The sequence below is a fragment of the Glycine max genome, chromosome 12 (genome assembly GCF_000004515.6).
Source record: "Glycine max cultivar Williams 82 chromosome 12, Glycine_max_v4.0, whole genome shotgun sequence".
NCBI classification, from domain to species: domain Eukaryota; kingdom Viridiplantae; phylum Streptophyta; class Magnoliopsida; order Fabales; family Fabaceae; genus Glycine; species Glycine max.
The window spans coordinates 21,289,511-21,299,243 of NC_038248.2; the positions used below are offsets into that span (position 1 = coordinate 21,289,511).

The following is a 9,733-nucleotide window of genomic DNA, read 5'->3' on the forward strand; positions in this document are numbered from 1 at the left end:
TTATGATATAGTTCCCATGGAGGCAGGACATATTCTTTTAGGAAGGTCGTGGCAATTTGATAGGAAGATCATTTACAATGGCCTAACTAATGAGATTACCCTCACCCATCTTGGCACTAAATTTGTGTTGCATCCTCAAACACCTTCACAGGTGGCCAGAGATCAACTAACTATGAAAGATAAGAGGGATGAGGAAGAAAAACTAGAAAAACAAAAGAAAAAGAAGGATAGTAAGGCCTTGTCTTCAAAGGCCAAGGGGAAGGAAAAAGAGGAAAAGGATTCCTCCAAGAAGATTGTTAAGAAGGAAAGTCATTTTGCAACAAAAGGTGATATTAAAATAGCACTCCTTCTTAAACAATCTTTCTACCTTCTCCTATCAAGGGAAACATCCCTTAGCACTGCCACAATTCCTACATTTGAGACCTTACCCCCAAAGGTCCAAGAACTCTTACATGAATTTGGTGATATATTTCCCAAAGAGATACCCCCTGGGCTACCTCCTTTAAGGGGAATAGAACACCAAATAGATTTAGTCCCAGGAGCAAGCCTTCCTAATAGGCCAGCCTATAGGACTAACCCTCAGGAGACTAAGGAGATAGAGTCTCAGGTTAAAGAATTGTTGAAGAAGGGCTGGGTCCAAGAGAGCCTAAGCCCATGTGATGTGCCAGTGTTGTTGGTGCCCAAAAAGGATGGTACGTGGAGAATGTGTACAGATTGCAGGGCCATCAACAACATCACTGTAAATTATAGGCACCCCATTCCTAGACTTGATGATTTGCTTGATGAGTTGCATGGTGCCAATATCTTTTCCAAAAATTGATCTTAAAAGTGGGTATCACCAAATCAGGATGAAAAAGGGTGATGAGTGGAAAACCGCTTTCAAGACCAAGTTTGGTTTGTATGAATGGCTAGTGATGCCTTTTGGGCTCACTAATGCACCAAGCACCTTTATGAGGCTTATGCATCATGTCTTAAGGGATTTCATAGGTAGATTTGTAGTTGTTTATTTTGATGATATTTTAGTGTGCAGTAGGAGCCTAGATGATCACTTAGGACATCTCAGGCAAGTTCTTTCAGTCCTTAGGAAAAACACCCTCTATGCAAATATAGAGAAGTGTACTTTTTGTGTAGATAATATAGTTTTCTTAGGGTTTGTAGTTGGTAGAAATGGGGTCCAAGTGGACCCTGAGAAAATCAAGGCCATCCAAGAATGGCCCACCCCAAAAAGTGTGGGAGATATTAGGAGCTTCCATGGGTTGGCAAGCTTCTATAGAAGGTTCGTTCCTAATTTCTCTACAATTGCATCACCTCTGAATGAGCTAGTGAAGAAGAATGTGGCATTTACCTGGGGTGAAAAACAAGAGCAAGCCTTTGCTTTGCTCAAAGAAAAGCTTACTAAGGCACCTGTTCTAGCTCTTCCTGACTTTTCTAAAACTTTTGAGCTAGAATGTTATGCCTCTGGAGTGGGAGTTGGAGCTGTTTTGTTACAAGGTGGGCACCCTATTGCTTATTTTAGTGAAAAACTTCATGGTGCCACCCTTAACTACCCCACTTATGATAAAGAGCTTTATGCCTTAATAAGAGCACTCCGAACTTGGGAACATTACCTTGTTTCCAAGGAATTTGTCATTCATAGTGATCATCAATCACTTAAGTTCATTAGAGGGCAAAGCAAGTTAAACAAAAGACATGCAAAATGGGTAGAGTACCTAGAGCAATTTCCATATGTTATCAAATACAAAAAGGGAAAAACAAATGTGGTAGCTGATGCCCTCTCTAGGACACACACATTGTTTTGCTCCCTAGGAGCTCAAATTTTAGGATTTGATAACATTAGGGACTTGTATGCTTTAGATGAACATTTCTCTCCCATTTACAAGAGTTGTGGGAAAAAGGCCCAAGATGGATACTATTTGGCTGAGGGGTATTTGTTCAAAGAGGGAAAGCTTTGCATACCCCAAGGAACCATCAGGAAATTACTTGTGAAGGAGAGCCATGAGGGTGGGCTCATGGGCCACTTTGGGATAGACAAGAGCCTTGTCTTACTGAAAGAAAAGTTCTATTGGCCCCATATGAAGAAAGATGTCCATAAACATTGCACTAGGTGTGTGGCTTGTTTACAAGCCAAGTCTAGGGTGATGCCTCATGGGCTATACACACCCTTACCCATTCCATCTGAACCTTGGGTAGACATTAGTATGGACTTTGTCCTTGGGCTCCCTAGAACCCAAAGAGGTGTAGACTCTATCTTTGTAGTGGTGAATAGGTTTAGCAAGATGGCACACTTTATACCATGCCACAAGGTGGATGATGCTTCCCATATCTCAAAACTCATTTTTAGGGAAGTTGTGAGACTCCATGGTTTGCCTAGGACCATTGTGTCAGATAGAGATGCTAAGTTCCTTAGCCACTTCTGGAAAACATTATGGGCTAAGCTAGGAACTAAGCTTCTTTTCTCTACCACTTGTCATCCACAAACTGATGGGCAAACAGAGGTAGTGAATAGGTCTTTCTCCACTTTTTTAAGGGCTCTTCTAAAAGGCAACCATAAGTCTTGAGATGAGTATCTTCCTTATGTAGAATTTGCCTACAACAGGGGGGGGGGGTTCATAGAACCACCAAGGAATCCCCTTTTGAGGTTGTCTATGGGTTCAATCCCTTAACACCCTTAGACCTCATTCCCCTCCCACTTGACACATCTTTTATACATAAAGAAGGGGAATCTAGGTCAGAGTTTGTAAAGAAGTTGCATGAGAGGGTTAAGACCCAAATAGAGAACCAAACAAAGGTGTATTCAACTAAGGTTGGACCAAGCTTAGCCCTAGAGGGGATGGACCTTTTCAGGTCTTGGAGAGGATCAATAATAATGCCTATAGGTTGGACCTCCCAAGAGAGTATAGAGTCAGCACCACTTTTAATATTTCTGATTTAATTCCTTTTGCAGGTGGAGCTGATATAGAGGAGGAGGAACCAACAAATTTGAGGTCAAATCCTCTTCAAGGGGGAGGGGATGATGCAATCCTCCCTAGGAAAGGACCAGTTACCAGAGCCATGAGCAAGAGGCTCCAAGAGGATTGGGCTAGAGTTGATAAAGAAGGCCTTAGGGTTCTCATGAACCTTAGGGTAGATTTTTGAGCCCATGGGCCAAGGTTGGGTCCACTCTTCTTTGTAAATAGTAGAATAGGTTGTTTTCTTCTTTTAGGCCTTGTATTTTGGCCATTCTAGTAGTATAAGGTTCTAGCCTTGTATTTCAGAGCATTTTGAGTAGTCTTTGTAGTAGGATTTTTTTTTTGTATTTTCATGTTTTTTGTCATGGGGGTAAGCTTAGCTATTATAGGGGTGTGTAGCTAAGCTCTAGCTTCTCTTCTCAAGGAGGTGAGCTTAGTTATTAGAGGGGTGTGTGTAGCTAAGCTCTAGCTTCTCAAGGAGGTGAGCTTAGTTTTTAGATGGGTGTGTGTAGCTAAACTCTAGCTTCTCAAGGAAGTTTTCTCAAAGAAGCTTCTCATGGAAGTTTTCTTAAGAAAGCTTCTCAAGGAAGCTACCTAGTCTATAAATAGAAGCATGTGTAACACTTGTTGTAACTTTGATGAATGAAAGTCTTACGAGATACACTTCAAAGTTCCACTTCTCTCCCTCTTTTATTCCTTCAATTTCGTGCTCCCCCCTTCTCTCTTTCTTTTCCTCCATTAAAGCATCCTCTTCAAGCTTCTTATCCAAGGCAATTCTTGGTGGTGAAGCTCCTTCTTCCTTGGCTTATTCCCTAGTGGATGGTGCCTCCCCTCTCCTCTTCTCCTTTGCCTTCCGCTGCATCTCCATGGTGTAAAATCACCATTAAAGGACCTCATTGAAGCTCAAAGATCCAGCCTCCATAGAAGCTCCACAAGCAAGCTTCCATCAGTAAGATGGAAGGATGAACAAAAGTCTACTTGGAATCTACTACACTCTAGTGGCAACATGCACTCCGTTACATATAACCAAGATCTGGTGAGCACAACTCTACTAGCTGGATGGACAAAACTAAAGAGTTTTATGGGCTCACTGGAAATCATCAGGTGATATTGACCCACTTTGGACAAATTGTTTTCCTCCTCACCATTCTCAAAAGCAGCCATAAACTAAAAGCTTACCCTAAATGACACTCCTTATACCACCAAGTTTCTAGCTCGGTCACTTTTGAAATCCCGCTAACTGAGTACAAAGTGACTTGCAGCAGTTTGGTGAGTAATTAAGCACTCTTCTATATGTCAAATTTTAAAATCATTTACATATCAAATATGAATTTCATGATGTTTCGAGTACCATATACTTATTTATGAAAGCTACAAGATTCACCCATTTGAACTTGAAAGGGACTATGAAGTGTAGGATAGATTATAATCATGGTAGGAAGACTGTAAAAATTGGAAATGGATGGAGGAATTTTGCACAATCATAGAATTTGCTTACTAGAACTCAAATCATATTTGAATTCCTAGATGCAACTTCTAACTTTGTTTTATTTTGGATTTGTTTGTAATTAAAGTATATTACTACTCCACTATTATCAATTTATAAATTTTTGTTTATAAGTCTTGGTGATATATTTTGTGAGAAATATTGGAACATCCTAAACACATTTGTTGTATATTTTGTTTATAAATGTTTATAACTGCATGATATGCTTTGTTTATAAATTTTGGTTCATGGCTTATTTTATATGTTTTTTTTATAACTTTGAATAATAAGTTGTGGTATGAATTAATTACAGGTTGGTAATTAAAAAAACAAATAGGATATTAAAAAATCCAAAAAACAACATCAGTTTTAAGAAAAACAACATCAATTTGAACTAAGGAATTTATGGAGGAAAATGCTAGTGCAAATATCTAATACAAACATTAAAAAAAAATGTTGCTACAAATGTAAAAGACAAACAAAAAATTAAGGCTGAGTTGGAGAGTAAGTTGCTCTCTTTAAGAAGTTTTGTGGCTCTACCTGAGGTGCATAATAGTCTATAACCTCGTCATTCCAAGGATAAAAACAACCCTACAAACAAGTCAGAACCCTCTCTACACATAAGAGAGTCCCACAAACTAACACCCACACAAAGCTCAAAATTGCTCAAAAACTAATAAACCAAAGAAACAATTATCATATTTTCTACCTCATATTCACGTTCTAGTTCCTATCTATCTATCTATCATAGGCAAATAACATAGGTAACACTTATCAAGATGTAGGCAATATTAAAACCATGAACTAAGATTGAAACAACTTTGTAAATTGAAATAACACTACAAACTAAAAATAAATATTCAAAAATATTTCTTCATTCCTTCTCATTATCATGTTTCTTCTATGTCTTGAAGATGATCTTATTTACTTCAAATCCCTAATCACCATGCCTACTACCTATTTTTTATAGCATATTGCATCGAGTGAGAGATGTTTAGAACATCATATTATAGTCAAGCTACAACCAAACCAGAAAATGCAAAAATATTTACCTGCTACACAAGATCGTTGCCCACTGGTGCAACAAATGTGGTCTATAACTCACAACCATAATCAGTCTCCCACAGAGAGCGTATTTGGGAAAGAAAGTATCTTACAAGCATACAAGTGATGAAGAATAGCATCCCAATCTCCCAGAGAATAACTAAGCTGAAAAATGTCAAAAGAAATTACCATTAAGAGGTCAAATCTTGTGAAGTGGGCAAGTGGCCAAAGCTAAATGAGTGCTCGAAGGACTTTGCCACTATAAGCAATTAGTGAAATTATTGATATACATTTCCAATTGTTAGTAGTTTCATTTTTGGTAACCAAATACTAAAATGAAAAAAATAGTCCTTGTTAGTAGTTTCTTTTTTGGTCGGCAAAGATATAAATTGTATTATAGTAGCTCAAGATGTGTGTAAATGTACATGAAACAAAGTCTGTCAATTACAAGACTCAACCAGCAGAGTACCACTATAAGACTATGCTAAAACCAAATGCACGAAAATCACCTCCAGGAACATGGATCTTAGTATATACAACAACAGCAACAACAACTGCGTATAGAAAGATACATGACTAATAAAGAGTGATACTTCATGTACGCGTTAAGTCTTTTTATCCTATTTTACCCACTTTTTATAATAATCCTAAATAGACCTATTCCTCCACTAAGAAACACATCACACACTAAAGACTTGGATTCAACTTCACATTTCCCAACTAAGCAAATTCTACTAAGGACCTAATATTTGATAAAATGCACCTATTCTTTCTGATATACTCCCTAACCAGAAGAAACACATTTGCACAAGCATCTCATAAATCAAAGGATTAGATAAAATCATCCTCGAAATCCATATTTGCAAGAGCCCACTAAAAGCCATGGAACCAAAAACTACAGCATTGTATACCCCTATATATTGTTGCTATTAATTACAAAAGCAACAGAAGAAATAAGCATCAGACAACACCAAACTTCTAATGGATCAATAGAAGTATCCTATATGTGTGTGTGTGTGTGTGTGTGTGTGTGTGTGTGTGTGTGTGTGTGTGTGTGTTATTTAACATTAATGCTAGGAGATCATGTTTGCTTAAGGCTATCCTTACTAATTATTAGATATGATCCTTTGGTTTAAACTACAATAATTGGTGGTTTAGATTTAGGACATTTGGAAAAATCACACTACCTGCAATTCAAAACCAAAATAGGGTGAACAAAAGAACCTACAATAAAAAAAGACAGATAAGCAAATAAGTAGAGAAAAAATTGTAAAAAGAGAAAGCAGACTAGAAAGAGGGAAAAATAGAGATTACAAGGTAAAAAGGAAAAATATTGATGTCGCCACGACAACAATGAGGCCGTGGTCCAGTAGAACATCCCCACCTCAATACTTTCCCTTGTTGCACCTCCTCACACTCTTCTCTCTGTAAACATTTCAATCCCCCTCTACTCTATTTCTCGGTCTCTATCTCCCTTTCTACCAAAACAATAATCAATGAAAATCTATCTAAGTGTGCAAATGTGCAATTCAGAAAATCAACAAAGGAACATTTGAATAAGGCACTGGTATCAGAGAATATTGCAAATGGATGAAAAATAAAATATCAAAAAATCAATAATGGGTACTTGGAATGAGCATGAGCTTGGACAATAATGGCAGGCATAAGATTACTCCTTCTATCTTTGATGGTGGGAGGGAAAAATGTTGTTACTGGGGAAGGGAAGCGAAAAGACTCTGGAAAAATCAACGGTGAGGCTGTTGGAGAAGAATACAATCAACTTATGAAGAGAAAAGACTAAATCCTAACTCTTCATTTTGAGAAAGAACCATCTTTAACTTTCCTTTTCCTAAGGCAATGAGGTGTGTAGTGAGTTAAATTCATTCACCCTACTTTTTTTTCCATAATTGAGCAAATGGTGTTTTTAGGCTTTTAGCGGGTTTAATTCAATTTTTGTGTGCCTCCCTTTTTTGGTATCCACGGGATTTAGGGTAAATATTTTTTTCATCCTTAAATATGTAGAATATTGACAAATTATTCCTTGAAAGATGGAAATTCAAATTTTTCTCCGAAAATGAAAAAAATGCGACAAATTCATCAATTCGTTAACTTTCATCTGTTAATGTTAATGAAAGAGCCTACATGACACAAAGTGACAAAAATGTCACAAACAAAATAATTGTGAACATGGCTACTGAATAGATTAAACCAAAATATTAGTAAGTTACCATTAGAATATTGTACCCAAAATACCCTCATCTTCATCGTTTCACTTTGGCCAACTTCACTGCAAATCTATTACTGGGTGGTTTGTGACTTTGTTAAAATGGAACCCTTCGAAATTTTAACAATGAGTACCCCACATATGAAATATGATAGCATACATTAAGTATCCCATATAATTATCTTTAAAATGTGTGAAATTTGAAGGTTGGTAGTTTTTTACTAACTCGCAATCGGGGGACAAGGAAATTTGAAAAGTATAGGTGCAAGTAAACAAGTGAAAAGTATAAGGCGAATTTTTATGGCTTCCCTCTCGCTTTGTTCCTCAAACCGTTCTCTTTTGTTGCTCTTCATATGGTGGCACACGATGGCGTAGGGAGACAGAACTGGTGGAAGAGGCGGGAGCAACATTCAAAGATGCCAGTGTCGTACTCACACATGGTGGGGAAAGGGAGTTTAGGGAAGGCATCAAGGGAGGTGTCAATGGTTTTCGTTTATTTCAGAGAGGGAATTGGAAAAAGAACAAAAGGCAAAAAGGGAACTTAACACATTTTATTTGTACAAGGGATTAAAGGTAATGTAAAAAAAAATGTTGATGTAATTAAGACAAACTTCAGAATAATCATTATAATTTAGTCTTTAATATTTAATGGAGGTCTATTTAACAATAATCTTATTGTAATATATACACTAATATTTTATCACATGCACCATATGAGTCAATCTTAATATCTAATATTTATGATAATAATTAATAATGAATAATTATAAAAAATGTAAACAAATTATTCACATTATATAAAAAAGTAAGTAATTTTTTTTGGACCAAAATGACAGTAAGTTAAATATTGATTATTAATCAATCTTATACTTATTATTATGTTTGTTTCCTTATTTTTTAAGTGTTTATTTAACGTTATGCTTGCAATGATAAAAAATGGGGAAAGATGAAAATTAAATTATATTTTACCCTTAACGAAATTTGGGAACTAACAAATTAGTCCAACAAAAACATACTGACATTTTGGTCCAATGATAACTTACTGACATTTTGGTCCAATCTATTCAGCAGTCATGTTAGCAATCATTTTTGTGATATTTTTGTCCCTTTGTGCCACATAGGCTCTTTTATTAATGGTAACAAATGGATAAATTTGTTGCACTTTTTTCACTTTCGGAGACAAATTGAAATTTTCATCTTTTGGGGACGAATTTGTCGGCACTCTACAAATTCAAGAACGAAAATGACTATTTATCCTTCATTTTATTACTTTAGCCCACATTTTTTTTGAATTTTGTTTATTAGACTCTTAAAGGCAATGCTTGGAAACTGTGGTCTAATGCATCAACGATTTATAAACCATGGGATACTAATGTCAACACTGCGACATGTTGCCTTATCTATATTATTGGCAACGTGTACAAAACTGTTGCATATTCCATGTTTAGGAAATGGTTTTATAGTCATGGATATGTTTAGCAAGGCCAAAGTAAAAAATGTTGTAGTTATTCCGTATAGAGTATAGATCTCATTAAGAAATTAATTCAACCTTTCAACACTACAAAATAACCTGCTCTAAATATATAAATGAGACTTAGAAGAATTATTATAGCAAGATTCTCACATCTCTTTATAAGTTGTTATTACCCATTGAACCTATTTCTTGGGATCTCGGTCCATAGGTTGGATTATCCTTGTAAGAGACAATTTAATCTATGGGCACGAGTCTCATTCCTTTTGAGATTTTAAAAACCTTCTTTCTTGCTTATCCTTTCATCCAAGGATCAACCAATTTTTCTTCAGTCCTCATATGATCCAAGGTTGGGTTATCCTTATATAGAAATGGATCTATATGTCTGGAACCAGTTTTTCACATAGAAATATCTAACATCAGGTTTCTTAACCATGTTGCTTCTTCACAGGCAATTGCTAGTGCAATCATTTTTTACTCTGTAGCATATTGTGTTAATATATATTGTTTCTTAAATTTCCAAAACCCGGTAGCGAATGGAACCGTTCCACATGGGGGCG

General features: G+C 36.4%; 1 pseudogene; it reads left to right on the forward strand.

Annotated features, from left to right (window-relative positions):
• The first annotated feature begins 430 nt into the window (after positions 1 to 430).
• LOC121173158 (uncharacterized) lies at positions 431 to 9,181 on the forward strand (annotated as a pseudogene).
• The last annotated feature ends 552 nt before the right edge of the window (positions 9,182 to 9,733 follow it).